Source organism: Heterodontus francisci, chromosome 9, assembly GCF_036365525.1.
Source record: "Heterodontus francisci isolate sHetFra1 chromosome 9, sHetFra1.hap1, whole genome shotgun sequence".
NCBI classification, from domain to species: Eukaryota; Metazoa; Chordata; class Chondrichthyes; order Heterodontiformes; family Heterodontidae; genus Heterodontus; species Heterodontus francisci.
This window is the reverse complement of record NC_090379.1, coordinates 81,162,269-81,177,585: the sequence shown is the minus strand read 5'-3', so window position 1 is coordinate 81,177,585 and position 15,317 is coordinate 81,162,269. Positions and strand designations below refer to the sequence as shown.

Here is a 15,317-nt window from a genome sequence, read left to right as displayed (position 1 = left end):
AGGAAGTGCTGAATAGTTGCACGTAATCAAAAAAAAACTGCTGTCAAAAATTTGAACATATTGCAGATTGGAAAAACATGGTATACATTATTTTAGTGTGAAAAGTGGTTTAGTTTGTAATGTTCTTGTGATGTAATGCTGCTGTTATACACATTTTGCTTCATCAGATTGAAAGTGTAGTATTAAACTGGGGACTTTATTTGAAGATGAATTCAGTTTTTGGCATTTATTGTGCTTTATGTATATACGGGCAATCTTTAATTTGTTACATAAAGTTTGGTATTTTCAAAGTTTATTTTCCAGTATTTCAGCACTAGTAATATCTCAATTGTTATTTAGTATATTGTTTTCAAACTAAGCTATTTACATATTAAACTGTGCTGCTGCTTTTGTTCTGCCATTTGATTTAAAATGCCCAAAAAAAACCCTGCATGAAATAGAGATTCCCAAGATCCTGTTTTTCTGCAAATAATTGACTATCCCTTCCTTCCTTAAGCATTCTGATACCTGAATAATACCAATTTCACTTGAAGGGAGGGTTTCAGCTTTGTGTATTTCAGTCACCACTTAAGTACTCTTTGTGCTTAGGGGAGAGGGAAAGCATTTGAATTTGTCACTTTCTTTACATTTCATGTCCCCTACATGCAGTTGTCACAGCACTTACTGCCAAAAATTCAGTAATGTGGGTTAATAGCAGTATGCTGTTGGATAGGTGATCCAGTTTCACTTTTTCACTGTGTTATGAAAGTGCTTCCATTATTTGGTAAACACTTTTTTTAAAGACTCATATTTAAATTGTGGCAATGGATTCATTTTGGAAGGCTGAATATTTCATAGATGCTGGACTTTGTTTTTTGTTGAAAGTTCACTTAAAGGACACTGAGAGGTCTTGTTTCAAAGCAAACCTTTACTAAATATCGCATGCCTTAAGCTCAATAAACAACAGAAACCTTGGTGACTTGGGAGATATGTTGACAGAGAAGTGGCATGTCAAGATTTACGAGGGTCAAGAATTGATTTCGCTTCTGAGATATTTTGGTTCAGTTGAGGTGTGGGCAGTGTTGAAAAACAGTTGGTTTTATAGCCTGCTGGAAAGAAACCCCCAGCTCGTCTTTCCTGCACCTCTTTAAGAGACCCTGAGAAATCCAGTGTGTCAGCTCTTCTTTCTCTACCTCTTTGAAAAAGCCCTGAAAATCCAGAGTGTGATAACTGAAACCCCTGATGCCACATTTCTCCTGGAAAGCATACCAGACTATTTCTCGACATCTCCAGAATGAACTGCTTCTGAAAAGATCCCACTATACCCGGATGCCAGACCAAAAGGGACAACGGACATCCTTCCATTTCTTTTTTTTCTTCAAGAATTAGAAATTATTTGGCTAAAGTATTCAATTTTTTGTCTTTGTTTTGTAAAAGACCTCTGCAGAGAGAATTAATTTTTTTCCAGTGTGTGTGTGGGGGGTATTTAAAAAAGGAACTTTCATATTTCAATCTGTGTGTTAATGCTTTGCTTCATTATTGGATAAGTCTTGTTTTATAATAAACCTGATAATTTTGTTGTTTATTAAAGAAATCTGGTTGGTGTATTTTATTCTGGGATAAAAATAGAGTCTATGATTGACCGTAGCGGTAACTGGGTATACATTTAAAATGTATGTTGTGACCTGTTGAGAAGTGGAACTAGAAAGGACAGTGCACTCCTCCTGCCTCGGTCGTAACATATAATTGGGGGCTCTGTGTGGGATAACCCAAAGCTAACGACATGCAATTGTAAATGGGGTAATAATAATTGAAAAGGGAATAGGAGAGAAGAAAACAGGTTTCTTGTGCATTAGAATAAAATTTACATTGCCGGAATGTCTTTGTTAGTTGCTACGACCTTTCTGGGGAAGGAGGACTTATCCCTGAGTGATTTGAGAAACTTAACCAAGGTTAGGCTAATAACATTGGCAGCAAAATTGGGGTTAGAGTTAAAACCAGGAGCTAAGAAAGCAGACAAAATTGAAGTAATAGCACAGCATTTGCAATTGTAAGAAGAAGGCGGCAATCCAAATGGTTGTTCGGTTGAATTATCTAGGATTTAGTTGCAGATGAAGCAGCTTGAACTTGAACAGGAAAGAGAATTGAAAAAACTTGAGCTTGAACAGGCAAGAGAATTGACAATGAAGAAACTTGAGGAAAGGGCAAAAGAAAGAGAGAAGGAAAGGAATTTGTATTTAAAAAGCTAGAACTAAGATAAAGGGGTGGCCTTGAATCCAGTGAAAATTCTGGTGAGGAAAGAACTGACTCCAGTCCAGGACCTGTGGAGAGCTGTTTAAATTTGTACAAGCCCTCCTGGAGTTTGAGGAAAGAGATGGAGAGGCATTTTTCATTTCTTTTGAAAAGATAGACAGATGAAGTGGCCGAATGAAAGCTGGACACTGCTTATGCAAAGCATGTTGATGGTCAGAGCTCATGATGTTTATGCTATGCTTTCTGAGGAGATTTCTGCAGATTGAGGTGGCAAAAAAGGCTATTCTCGCTATTTATGAGTTAGGCCCTAAAGCTTATAGGCAGAAGTTTTGGAACCTCCGGAGACAGCCTGGGCAGACTTATATAGAATTTGAGAGGGTAAAGCAAATTAATTTTGATCGCTGGATGTGGGCACGAAAGGTAGAGGCCACGTAAGAGAACATTAGGGAAATAATTCTCCTGGAAAAATTTAAAAATTCACTTTTTGTGTTAGTAAGTACCTCTGTAGAGAACCAGAAGGTTTCAACAGCAAGACAGGCAGCTGTGATTGCTGATGATTACGAGCTTGTTTACAAGCCCAAACCCTTTGTCCATCACCCCCACAAACCCGAGAAGGGTAGAATGTGGGAGGGTGAAAGGAAGGAAAGTAGCTGGGAACAAGGAGTGACAGCTGGTAGCGTCCTAGGGATCTCCTCCTCAGGCCAGAAAGGAAGATGCTGAGGGTGGAAGTGAGGTCCGAAAGCCTAAGTGTTACCATTGTCACAAGGTGGGACACCTTCGTGCAGAATGCTGGAAGTTGCGGGGTAAACCCCTGGGACTTACTGAGGTGCACAAGGCCAATGCAGAGAAAGGGGCCCTGACCAACAGTATAACAGATCAGGCTGTAGCTCTGACTGCAGCTATAAGGCCAAATACAAAAGCTATTGAGAGTGTGGGGGTTGTAAATAAGATACCTGAGAGTTGTAGTGAATTGTGAATTCTTGTCAGAAGGAAAAGTAACTCCTTATCCCTCAAGTGAAGCAGGTAAACCTATAATTATATTTAGGGATACAGGAGCCACCCAACAGTGAATGGTATCGGCAGAGAGTATATACCCGTACCTTTGTATCAGCTGCAGCTGGAGTGTGACCTAATGTCTGTAACGGTAACCATAGGAGTTGTCCATAGTTTGTCTGTAGACAAGGTTGACCTACTCCTAGGGAATGATTTGGCCGGAGCGAAGGTAGTAGCTTCTCCAGTAGTTGCGGAAAGACCACGTGAAGTCAAAGAAACAGAACAGTTGCAGGAAAAGGTTCCAGGAATTTTTACTTCATGTTTAGCGACCCGAGCAATGGCTAGGGCGGCGCAGTGGTTAGCACCGCAGCCTCACAGCTCCAGTGACCCAGGTTCAATTCTGGATACTGCCTGTGTTGAGTTTGCAAGTTCTCCCTGTGTCTGCGTGGGTTTCCTCCGGGTGCTCCGGTTTCCTCCCACATGCCAAAGACTTGCGGGTTGATAGGTAAATTGGCCATTATAAATTGTCCCTAGTATAGGTAGGTGGTAGGGAAATATAAGGACAGGTGGGGATGTGGTAGGAATATGGAATTAGTGTAGGATTAGTATATAAATGGGTGATTGATGGTCGGAACAGACTCGGTGGGCCGAAGGGCCTGTTTCAGTGCTGTATCTCTAAACTAAACTAAACTAAAACTAAACAAATTTCATTGTTGGAGGTAAAATTGGCACCACAGACAGCTGAATATGTGAAACTTTCTTTGGGGATTTGGATAATCCAAAGGAAATGTTTAATAAGTCTTCTCTAATGAGGAATTGGAGACCTCACAGACCTGCGGATGAAGAATGGATGGTTGTTCACCAGATAGTGGTACTGCCCAAGTATGCAACCTGCATTGATAATACTGCATGTCAGAAGTTGGAGCAGCTCTAATATCAACCAATATGCTGTTTAGTATGCAGTTTATTCTTTGTGAGCCAAGGCAAATGGAGATCAATGAAACCTAGGTTGTGTGGATCTTTATTTCTGGCTTGTCTGGAAATTTCCACCTATATGCAAATAACACAGCCTTTATTTTCCTAATTTGATTTTCTAGACTTGGAATTGGAAGTTGGACAATGTCTGATTCCAAAAGTAGTCTGAGGGTTCTTTTAAAAGAAAAAAATGTCCTGGCTCCTGATAATCCCTGTCCAGGCATCAAACAATTGGAATCTTTGATAAATGATGATTTTGCCAAATAGTTCCTAATTTAAAATTAGTTTATTTTTGTTCCAATCACTTTTCTCTTGTCAATTCCCCCCCCCCCCCACCCCCCGCGCCATCCTTTCCTGAAGTCATTAATTCTGTGCTGTGTAACTGTTTCATTGGAGCCAGACTTCATTAGATCTCAAGCGCAAATAGTCATTCTTCATATTGTTACGACCTGGTGAGAAAGAGGTCTAGGGTTCCCTTTCAGCCTTCACCTGGTCTTACTCTAACAGGGTTTAATTTTAAACACACACTGTTTTTAGCTGCCCCTTGGTGAACCCTCGTTCACTGCTTTCCAATTATAAGGCAAAGAAACCAGCACAAACAGGCTTTATTAGGGTTAAAGAAGAAAAGTTGAAATTTCTTAAACTTAAACTCTAATTCGGTTAACACCTATGGATACACGGCACACCCAAGCTAGCATGCATACGCGATACACAGATGCAAATATAGACAGAAAAGGACAGAAGGAAAATAAAGGCAATATCTGAAGAGGAGATGTTATGGTTCCTTGAGCTCACTGTAGAGTCCTTGATTGTAGGTAGATCTTGCATTTCGTTGGGGCCCAGAAAGAGATGGGAGCAGACAGGAGAGAGATCTTCTCAGTCCAGGAGCAAACAGTCTTTCTGCCCAAACTGCTTGTACAAATTCAAAAAACTCAGGTTGCCCCGCAGATTAGTCATGTGACCAGCTGGTTTGACCATGTCCATTTGTGTATTCGGCTATCTTAGCAGTCATCCTGGAATGCAAACTCCCCCACCTTCAACATCTGGTGATCAAAAGTCCATTGTGGGTTGAATGTCAGGGAATGGCTGCTTTGTCCTTCCAATCACTCTGTTAATATGCAAAAATATTTTCCAGCCATGGCTGATCTGTTTAACATGTGCTTTTTTAACTCCAGTAACAGTTTAAAATCAATGTTCATGACAAAATCAATGTGCCTCATTCTTGGCAGGTGGGGGCCTAGCATGACAAGATATAAGCCTCAGCAATCTGCCTCAGAACACTGTTGTGGCCTGGGAAAACATTGCATCCAAGTCCCTCTCTAATCTCGTGCTGTTGAGACTAATTGTAGTATCCACTGCCCACAGCTGATATCAGCTAGCTCAGCACAGACTTGGGGATCAAACCTGGAATCATCTGACTGTTTTCAATCTGTGATGTGTATGTGATTTTTCACAACCAAAGTCATTAATACCTCTTTGTGTATAATTATATATAAGAAAATAAATTTTACTAAAAAATGTACGTGGAGCACTGTTGAAAGTATTTCTGTACCTTTTTATTTATTATCATGGCCAAGGAAAGATCTGAAAGATATATCAAAGTTTTATGTGCCTAATGTACCATAGTGTGCTATTTTGTCATTTATAATTAAAGAGAATGTGAACGATGTACTTCCCAGTTCATGTACATCTGACACTTGGGACTAAATTTATTTAGCTGCATTGGAAAGACTACAGTAAACTACTTGATAGTTAAGGTCAATGAATACATTGTCAATAGTTTACCATCTTACTTAGTGACCATTATTTCAGACTATATGAGACATAAATTTTAAATTGATTAAAACAGTTTATCTTAGAAATGAATGCAGCATTTTAAAGTTCTTTCTTTTCTGATCGATTTGTATTATGAGTCAGTTGGTTAATGGCAATGAATCAGTTTGGAAATACAAGAACAGGTAGCAGCCATGATAGTTCTGTGGTCCATAACCAGCCCATTAAACCTGAAAAATAGATGAATGCTTAAAAAACACCTGTGAACTTCTAATGCATCACCCAAATCTCTATGCACCCAAATCACACTCACCGTCTCTCTTATTGCTTCACATCCCATCCCTCAGGCCCAGCCTGTCTTCTTGTCCTGGTCAGTTTCACACCTGTTGCTCCATGTCTCCCATCTGCCCTCAGATCCTCTCCAGCCCAGGCTGCTCCTGATGCCCAACTACCTCAGACCCGCTGCCGTCTTTCTTGGGCCCATGGGATGATTGGTGGCAAATAACTTGGGGGCATAGTGGAAAGTTATTAGAATTCAGTTATCAGGGATTTGATTAAAAGCTGATCCTTCTCAAGACTTAGTAAAATAGTTTATTTTTAAAACAGCTTCTAATCACTTCTAAAGCTTTAGGCTATTCTTTTTTTAAAAAAGCTCTGTATCTGTAGGCTAAAGGTAACACTAATCGTAGCCATTCTTATTGCAGCTTGAGGAAAACATATGCTTTTGTGTGGCTAGAGAATAGCTTTCATATAATTTTGACTGCATTGTAAACCACTTATATTAAGGTCACTGTAATCAGTGGCATCGCTTCTTCATTTTTGTCGAATCAGGTTTACCTTATTTTGTAGCATTTGCCAGCCCTTTATAGTTGCTGTGAACCCATCCATCTGATTTTGCGTCTGTTTTCCGATGCTGTGGAGGAAGTCACCAATTGATAAATAGGAAGCATATGTTCTGCTCACTGGAATTTTAAATATTCTATAAATGAGCAGTCCTGCCCGCTTGACTATAGGGCAAGTGACACTTGGCACAGGTTGTGCACCATACCTCCAATTGCTTTTTCTAACATAACTAGGCCTTGTGTTTATCCGCGAAATGATACAAGACTTAACTGCACAATGGACTCATTTTAATTGTTTTACTTTCAAAGTATAAATACTTTAAGATGACTATTGCTGACAGTACTAACTCTGGCTCCTTTACCATTGTGGCTGAAGCATGAGAAACTGGGTCTGGAGTTTACCACCAGAGTAAAGAACATAATTTAGCAGTGTAACTGCTGGGAGACCAGCTAATGGCTTCAAGCTAAGCAAGCACCAATTTAAAAGCAACTTCTCAGCTGAAGAATGGCAATATTCATGTGATACTTTCGAACACTTGTGGAACTGTATCCAAAATAGGAGGCAAAATCTTCAACAAAGAGGCAGAAGGATAGATAGTTGTAGAAAAATTGCTGAGGAAAAAAATCCACGTTAAACTTTAGATTACTTATAGTTTGTTGTAAGTTATTAAAAGAACAGTCAATAGCTTGCACACTTAGGGTGCTTCTAACATAGCAAAACATCAAAGTTCTTTCACAGGAGTTGGGGGCTGCAGAGGTGTGACAGGATTTCAGACACTTGAGTTGGAATAGAGAGACATTTGAATTGAGATGACCAAAAGTGAAGTTGAGAGTTAGGTTTTGGGGAGGCTTTTAGAATTTGTAAAATAAAAAAAAGGCAAAAAGAGTTTGCAGAGAATTCCAAAGGACTGAGCCGTAATAGCTGAAGGTAATGGAATGAAAGGCACACAGTCGCCCAGAATCAGGACAATGGAAGCCATGTGGTGGGCATAGAGCTGGAGAAAATTGCATTGATAGGGTGCAGGAGGGATGGCATGATGGGATTTGTAAACACACAAAAATGCTAAAAGTCAATGCAATGGGGACATGAAGCCAGGGCAGAGATAATAGGTGAGCAGGACTTTGTGCAAGGTAGAACATAATAATGTTCTAGATGAGTTAGAGTTTGTGAAGAGCAGAGCTTGGGAATCTCATGGTGAGAGTGCTGGAAAAAGTCAAGCTTGAAAGGTGTGAAGGAATGGGGGTTTCAGCAGTGGTGCTGGTCAGAAAGTCAGGAATGGGTGGAAGGGAATACCTTTTTCTCGAATGTTGACCTTTGTGTAGTTTGGTGCTCTAATGTGATAAAGTATGCATTCTGAGGGGAAAAAGGCATTGCTTTAGTATGAATTAACAGGAATGAATATATTATCACTGAGGGGAAAATAGTTCTTGGAGGGCAGTGGCCTTTGTTGTTCTACACTATAGTTCATTTATTTTAGAGGTTCTCATTAACATGGAATGGTAGACCATTGACTTGTGCAGTCAGGACCTGCTTTTCACCTTTACCCTATTTTGACAGTGCTTCTATATTTTTTGTTAAGTATTTTCTTTGTGGACTCATGTATTTTAGAATTATGTGCATTGTTTTATTTGGGAAAACTGAAAAGGATTCCATGGATTTTCTTTTCACTGGGGTCATTGAAAGGAGCGGGAGAGGTCTTGTTTGAGAACAACATTTACTGGAAGTCACCTGTCTTCAGATAACTAGGGACATTTTGACTTGGGGGAGGTGTTTACAGACAAGTCAAGATTTATAAGGGTCAGGAGGCTTGACTCATGAGATATTGTTTTTGGTTTCACTTTGGGCAGTGTGTGGGGGTGTGAGCTGTTTTGAAAGCAGTTGGAGAAAACCAGCCAAGAGAGCAGTCACTATCAGCACCCTCTTCCATCTCTTTGAGAACTTCCTGAGAATCAAGTGTAAGAAATAGAGAAACTGATGCTACATTTCTCCTGAAAAGCCTGTCAGAAATCCCTGTTGTTGCATTTCTCCTGGAAAGCCTGCCAAACTGATCCTCAACGTCGCCTGAAAAGAACTGTTCTAGAAAGATCCGAGTGACAGCCATCGACGCGTATTTGGGAGGCCAAACCAAAGATGGGCAGTTGACATCTTTCCATATCTTTTTTTTCAAGAATTAACAAGTATTTGGCTAAAGTATTCTTTTTTGTCCTTTTTTTGTAACAGAGCTCTAAATAGAAAATCTCCATTTCTTCGGTTAACCTGTGTGTGTGTGGGTGCGCGCGTGCGCGCATGTGTGTGTGAGAGGGGCTAAGGTAAAAGGGAACGTTCATATTTCACTCTGTGTTAATGCTTTGCTTTGTTACTGGTTATGTCTTGTTTTATAATAAACTGATAATTTTGTTGTTTATTAAAGAAGCCTGCTGCTGTATTTTATTCAGGGATAACGAGTAGAGTCTGTGATTGACCGTATCGGTAACTGGGTAAACATTTAAATATATGTTGTGACCTGTGGAGAAGTGGAACGAGAAAAGATGGTGCACTCCTCCCAAATAAAAGCAATCCAAATATTTCTTTGCTTTTCAGAATTGTTATCTCCACTTAGCACAAAGGTCCTGCTTAGTACAGTCAAAAACAACTTTTCTATAGCAAAAAAAGTGAATCAAATTAATTTGCAGATGTTCTTTAACTGTAAACCTCTGCTTTGTAATAACATATTTGCCCAGATCGCATGTTTTATGATGCCTACAATCCACACTGCAAGCAGACACTTGTATATAATTTCCCCTGTCTTCTATTTGCCAGAAATTTTGTGGCAGAAAATTCTCATTAATATTTCACTGGTAATTTGTGGTAAATTAATAAAGTTGGGCACCTCTGGAAGACAGAACAATATCAGATAATTTCATAAATGTTTTGAAAACAGAACAATAAATTGTAATTTAGGGATTCTTGCCATCTCAGTTTAAATAAATATTTAAACACTAATTTATGGAGATTTTTATATACCTGCAAAATTGATGAACATTAAATTGTTGTAATTTATATTAAGTACGTTTAGACATGCTTAATAACTTCAAAAAAGCTTTTACCTTCATTAGGCTGAATTTTCCCCACAGAGGCGGGAAACAGGAGTTTGGACTATTTTCGGATCCAGAACCTGCCTCAGGTGGGAAACTGATTAAAGTCACTATTTTCTGTGGGGGGGTGGTGAGCCCTTAATTGATATGGAGATGGGTTTCCTATCCAATTAGAGCCCATAAGGGCAGGAACGGAGGTGGGTCTGACGAAGTCGGGGATTGATTTAGACACTCCATTGCAGCTATCACTGAGGCTGCTGGTTGTCCTGAGAGAGAGGTCTGAGGTTTGTGCCAAAGACTTCCACAGCACCAGCAGGAAGCAAGATGTCACAGGGGAGCCGGACGCAGGGCAGCCCCTTACATTATCGATGCCAACCTGGATGTAATGTTGGAAGCCGTGAGGGAGAGGAGGTAGGTCATTTTCTTGAAGGGTAGCAGGAGGAGGCCACCTGTCAAAACCAAAGAGGCCTAGGTTCAGATTGTTGCTGCTGTCAGTGGCATAAGCGAGACTAGAAGAATGTGGATTCAGTGCTGTAAAAAGTTCGATGACCTCATACGTTCTGGCAAGGTGAGTGCAACTCCCAACCCTCCAGCCGGGTCTCAGGGTCTGCACCCTCCAGAAAGCACACCACCTGAGGAGCCTCGGGACACATGCTGCTCCTGAACATGGGAGCGCTGTGTGCTCAGGCCACTGACTGACCCCTCAGAATGTCTCACAGCCACAATGCTGCTAAGGACCTGTCAGCACTGAGACATGCAGCACCTAATGCATAGGGGCAGATGACATTGGCCACAGAGGACCATATTGCCTATATCGCTCTTTTTTGACCTTGAAGGAGAAATGGGAACACGATGCCCAGAAGAGGGCCCAGACGGGAGGAGGGGTGTTGTTCTTCTACCGCATCATGCCAATGGAGCAGGCAGCACTGCTAAAAGCCAGTATAATGGAAAAGGAGGCAGTCGGTCCCAGTGAAATAGGAGCTCCTGGTGCACCTTGTGATTACAGAGGGCAAAATTGTCATTAAGTGGGTACAGTGCACTCCACCCCATCTGATATTGTGTCATGCACTGAGTAACATTGGGTAGCCTCAGCACTGCAGCGGCTTCTACTCTCCTAGGCTAGCTGTCATCATTTCTTCTTCTGTCTCCCACAGGTGCACATGTCCATCCCACGGCACCCTCTCCCCTTCATGCCCTGGCACAGAGAACCAAGAGGAGATGAAGAAACACCGTTACACCTTAAGAGTGCACCTTCCACCAGTGCAGATACACTCACCTTGGTGGGTTGGTTAGGGTGATTATCACGGCACGAGTGGGCAGGAGGAGATGCCAGAGGCAGAGGGAGCTATGGTCAGTTCCCCTCGGAGGAGCGAGGACCGACACAGCTATGCTCAGCTGACTACAGATGCAGGGCCTCAGGAGTCACTGAAAAGGAGGCTCAACCTAGAACAGCAGGAGATGTGCTCCCGTATGTCAGAGTTCCCTGGAGGCAGTGCGAGGTCTTGGGCTGAGGATGGAGAAGTCCATCCAGCTCATGTGCACCACAATGGCTCAGGGCTATGAATGCATGAGCTCCTCCATTAAGAGAGTGACAAACCTCTTGGAGAGCCATATGCGGCATCACTCAGAATATATGCAGGAACTGCACACTGACGTCCACAAGATGCATGTCACATTGCGTAGCATGGACCACTCAGTGGCACAGAGGAAGATGAGGATGCCAGCCCTCACTGAGCACTCTCATCATCTCGGACTCCTTGGCCCCTCTGACTGAGGAACCATCTGTGCAGCAGAGTAACGTGACAGATGCTGCCCTTGCAGTGATGCAGGTGCAGCTGCAGAAGCCTCTGGAGAACCCCCACGGGCACCTCCATGACAAGGGCGACCGCAAGCCGAAACAAGTGAGCAGGCTGCCTCTACCTCCTCCAGGGCCGCAAGGGGAGCAGAGAGGACTAAGTGAGTAATGGGGGGGGGGGGGTGGTTATTCTTACTGTCTCTGTCTACTGTTTTCATCTCATTGCACTGTATAAATGATGACACTTCAAACCAGACATCTAGGACTCCTTTTATTGCTGCCGGCAGGAAAAGTGACATGAGGTGGTGAAAGAGGTAACGGGATCATCCACGGTGAGGACAAAGCCTCTGGGCAGATGTACTTCCATCATTGGTGGTATGTGATTAGATGTTCCAGGCTGTGTCTTCCATGCATGTGTAAGCACAGGTATCTCAGACTCCCTCCCATGGCATGCCCCTCAACCTGGGTGAGAGGGACTCAGTTGAAATGTTCTTGAATCAAGAGATCCCTGACATGCATGGCATCCTCACGAGCTGTTTATGCCCTGAACCGTGCCTAGCCACTTCTTTGTGCAGCTGGGGCAGCTCTCTATTCAGCAGAAGCTCTCTGCCTCCAATTCATCCTCCTGTCTTCCCCTATGAGCTGTTTCCTTCCAGGGCCTCTGTCCTCAAGGTGCACACCTCTCTGGAGGACCATCTTATGGATAGCACAGCAGACTACCACAGTGACTGAGACCCTTGCAGGAGAGTATTGGAGGGTGCCACCTAACCAATCCAAGCACCAGAATTGCATCTTTATAAGTCTGATGGCCTGCTCAGTGGTTGTTCCAGTGAGCAGGTGGCATTGGTTGTATTGCCTCTGTGCCTCTGTTTGGGGCTCCCGCAGGAGTTATTAGCCACCTCTTCAACACATATCCCTTGTCCCCAAGGATCCACTCTCAGATGTTGGGGATTGTGGTGAAGATCTGAAGCAGCATGGACTGTGGGCGAATGAAGGAATCAAGGCAACTTCCAGGAAAGTGAGCGCGCACATGGAGGAAGCTCTTGTTGTCGCAGACCAGTTAAATCTTGAGAAAATGGAAACCCTTCCTGATGATGAATCTGATTGGGTGGTCATGGGTGCCTTGATGGCCTCATTGGTGCAATTGATGATGCCCTGTACCTGAGAGAATCCAGCAATGGCACTGAAACCACTGCCCTCTGTGCCTGTGAGGCCATGTCTGTCGAGAAATGAATGTACTTTCCAGCTTGGGCAAAGGGGGCACCAGTGTCTTGCAAGATGCAGTGGTGTGCTGTTGTTTGCGAGATGCCACCAAGGTCTGCAGCTGATCCTTGGAAGGAGCCAGAAGCAAAGAAGCTCAAGACCACCTTGGCGATGTGATCACAAATGTCTGTGACTGTCTGCCTGGAGAGTCACAGTCTCCTGTGACACTAGGTCTTGGTCAGCTCCAGGTAGCTCCATCTTCCGAGGTAGATCCTACATTGTGAGGGTATGGCCACCATTGCCTTTCTACAGCTCTTTGCTCTCCCATACTCGCCTGCTGCTCAGGATTCCACTATTCCTGTGGAGGGTGTTGCCCCTCATCACCACTGGGCCCAAAATCTGACAGTCATGCCCTCATTGCCAGTTAGGGCCTTCCTTTTGGACAGGTGGCTGCCCTATTGTGATTGGCGGCCTTGCACCCTGCTCTTATGCCACCACGATGCCAGTGGGTTGACGATGCCGTTCAGTGCCCGAGTGCTGACTGTCCAGTCTACCTGCCACAGTGCAGTGTCAAAGGCACCTCTTTTCCAAAGGCCAAGTCCCTCTCTGCCCTGCTGGCCCTCTTATGGGGCCATGCCTGTCTCCCCACTCTGTATCTGCCTCTCTTCAGGTCAGCAACAGAGTGTGTGTGTAACTTGTGCACTATCATGAAAATTTCAGCCTCCCCCTTTAATAAGCTCTTTAATAATCTTAATTGGGAGATGGACGGGATTACTGTCTCGCCCTCCCCCAGCCCTGGTGAACATTGCCAGCGCCAGGAATGGCATCTCCAACAGACATGCCAGGCAGCACAGGTATTTTCAGTTCTCACCTGCCTCTTGTTTCCACCCCTGTCAGGGCATGAAAATTCAGCCCATTGTGTCTAACACTGCTTTTCACTTTTATATTGTGCCCTCTGTTCTAATCAATTGTGTGTGACAACTTTTCTATTTTGTCTCAACTTTCTTGCATCCACATATTCTTCTGTATCTTCTTTGTGATGTTGCATTCAGAGAGTCAGTGGGTATCATACAGTCCTTCATATTTATCCTTCCTCTGTTGCTGCTTGAATATAACGAACTGCACCAAATTCTAGATGTTTGTTCAGACTTTTGGAGATGAAAGAACTATCTGTTTTCAGATGGTCAGTGTTTAGTACAGCAAATTCCTGCCATTGTCGTCATTTCAATGCCATGTCTATCAGCGAGGGCTGGCACTGTGGAGGAGCAGGCTATCTCTGACAGCAAGTTCTGGACTTTTGTGTTTAACTGCGCATGTATGTGCTTCAGAAGTTGCTGTCAGATTTTCTTTCTTATAACGGTGAGTACCGATAACCTGACTGTTAATTCTTATCGCCTAGACCATGGCTAATAGTGTTATAGATCTGTATATAAAGAACATCCCCTCCCCATACCACTTCTAGTTTTCCTTTCCTTATCCAAATTACATACTTGACACATGAACTGGTGAAGTCTCATTTCTGAAAGTGGTAAATTGTTCTTCGAGATTTTTACAATTTGCATTCTTTTTCTTGATTTTCCTGTCTGTCCCTTTTCTCCATCATGATCCAATCTTTCTCTCTGTGCCTAATTTGACTCTAGTTCACCCCATTTCCATCTCCATTGCTCCTCTGTTTCTTCATCTGTCTTTAACTCTCATTGATGAAGGAGATAGACTGTTGGTCCTGTCATTCATCAAGGTCCCAGTTGACCTCGCCGTACTGTTATCAGCTCACACTTCCAGCAATAAGAAACCCCATTGTCAGTAAAGACCAGGATTTGAATTCAGGTTTTCAGTTTTATGATCTAATGTCTCTACAGTTGTAGCTACCCAGCTCCCCTAAAACAAATTATTTCATGCAAATAGGTGCACAATACAAAATGGAAATCAAGTTAATACCAAGTAAAAAGCTCTGCTTATCCATTTTACTATATTTGGGCAAAATAGCTAAAAGTGTACCTTGATTGATTTGTAAAAATATAAAACATTTTGACATTGAAGGTAAAATGCTTAGTTTAATAAAACAGTTCTCTAAATGTTGAGCGGATGAAGGCTTTTGCAAATTGAGGCTTTTTAATGAAAAACATAATTTGATTTTCACAAGCTTCAACTACGACAGCCTAATTGAAAACATATTACCCAAGAGCTGCAGAAACTAGTTGTATAATTAAACTAATTATTAATTTCTGAATTTGAAGCTGTGGAATGAAGATAATTTTAGTTTGCATTTCATTTACTAAATTTAGTCTTTTGAGTGGAGTAAAGTAATTCAAGAAGTGTTCAATTTATAGCTCTCGTGCTTTACATGTGATAAACCCTGTTTCCTCATTCACATATTGTGAATTGCCATCTTGATCACTGTTTATTCTGTTTCTGATTGCCTTTATAGA

General features: G+C 42.4%; 1 protein-coding gene across 5 annotated transcripts in view; it reads left to right on the top strand.

The window, feature by feature from the left end:
- dph6 (diphthamine biosynthesis 6) overlaps positions 1 to 15,317 on the top strand; it is a 391,285-nt gene that overhangs the window by 273,808 nt on the left and 102,160 nt on the right. The gene's annotated exons all lie outside the window — the stretch shown is intronic.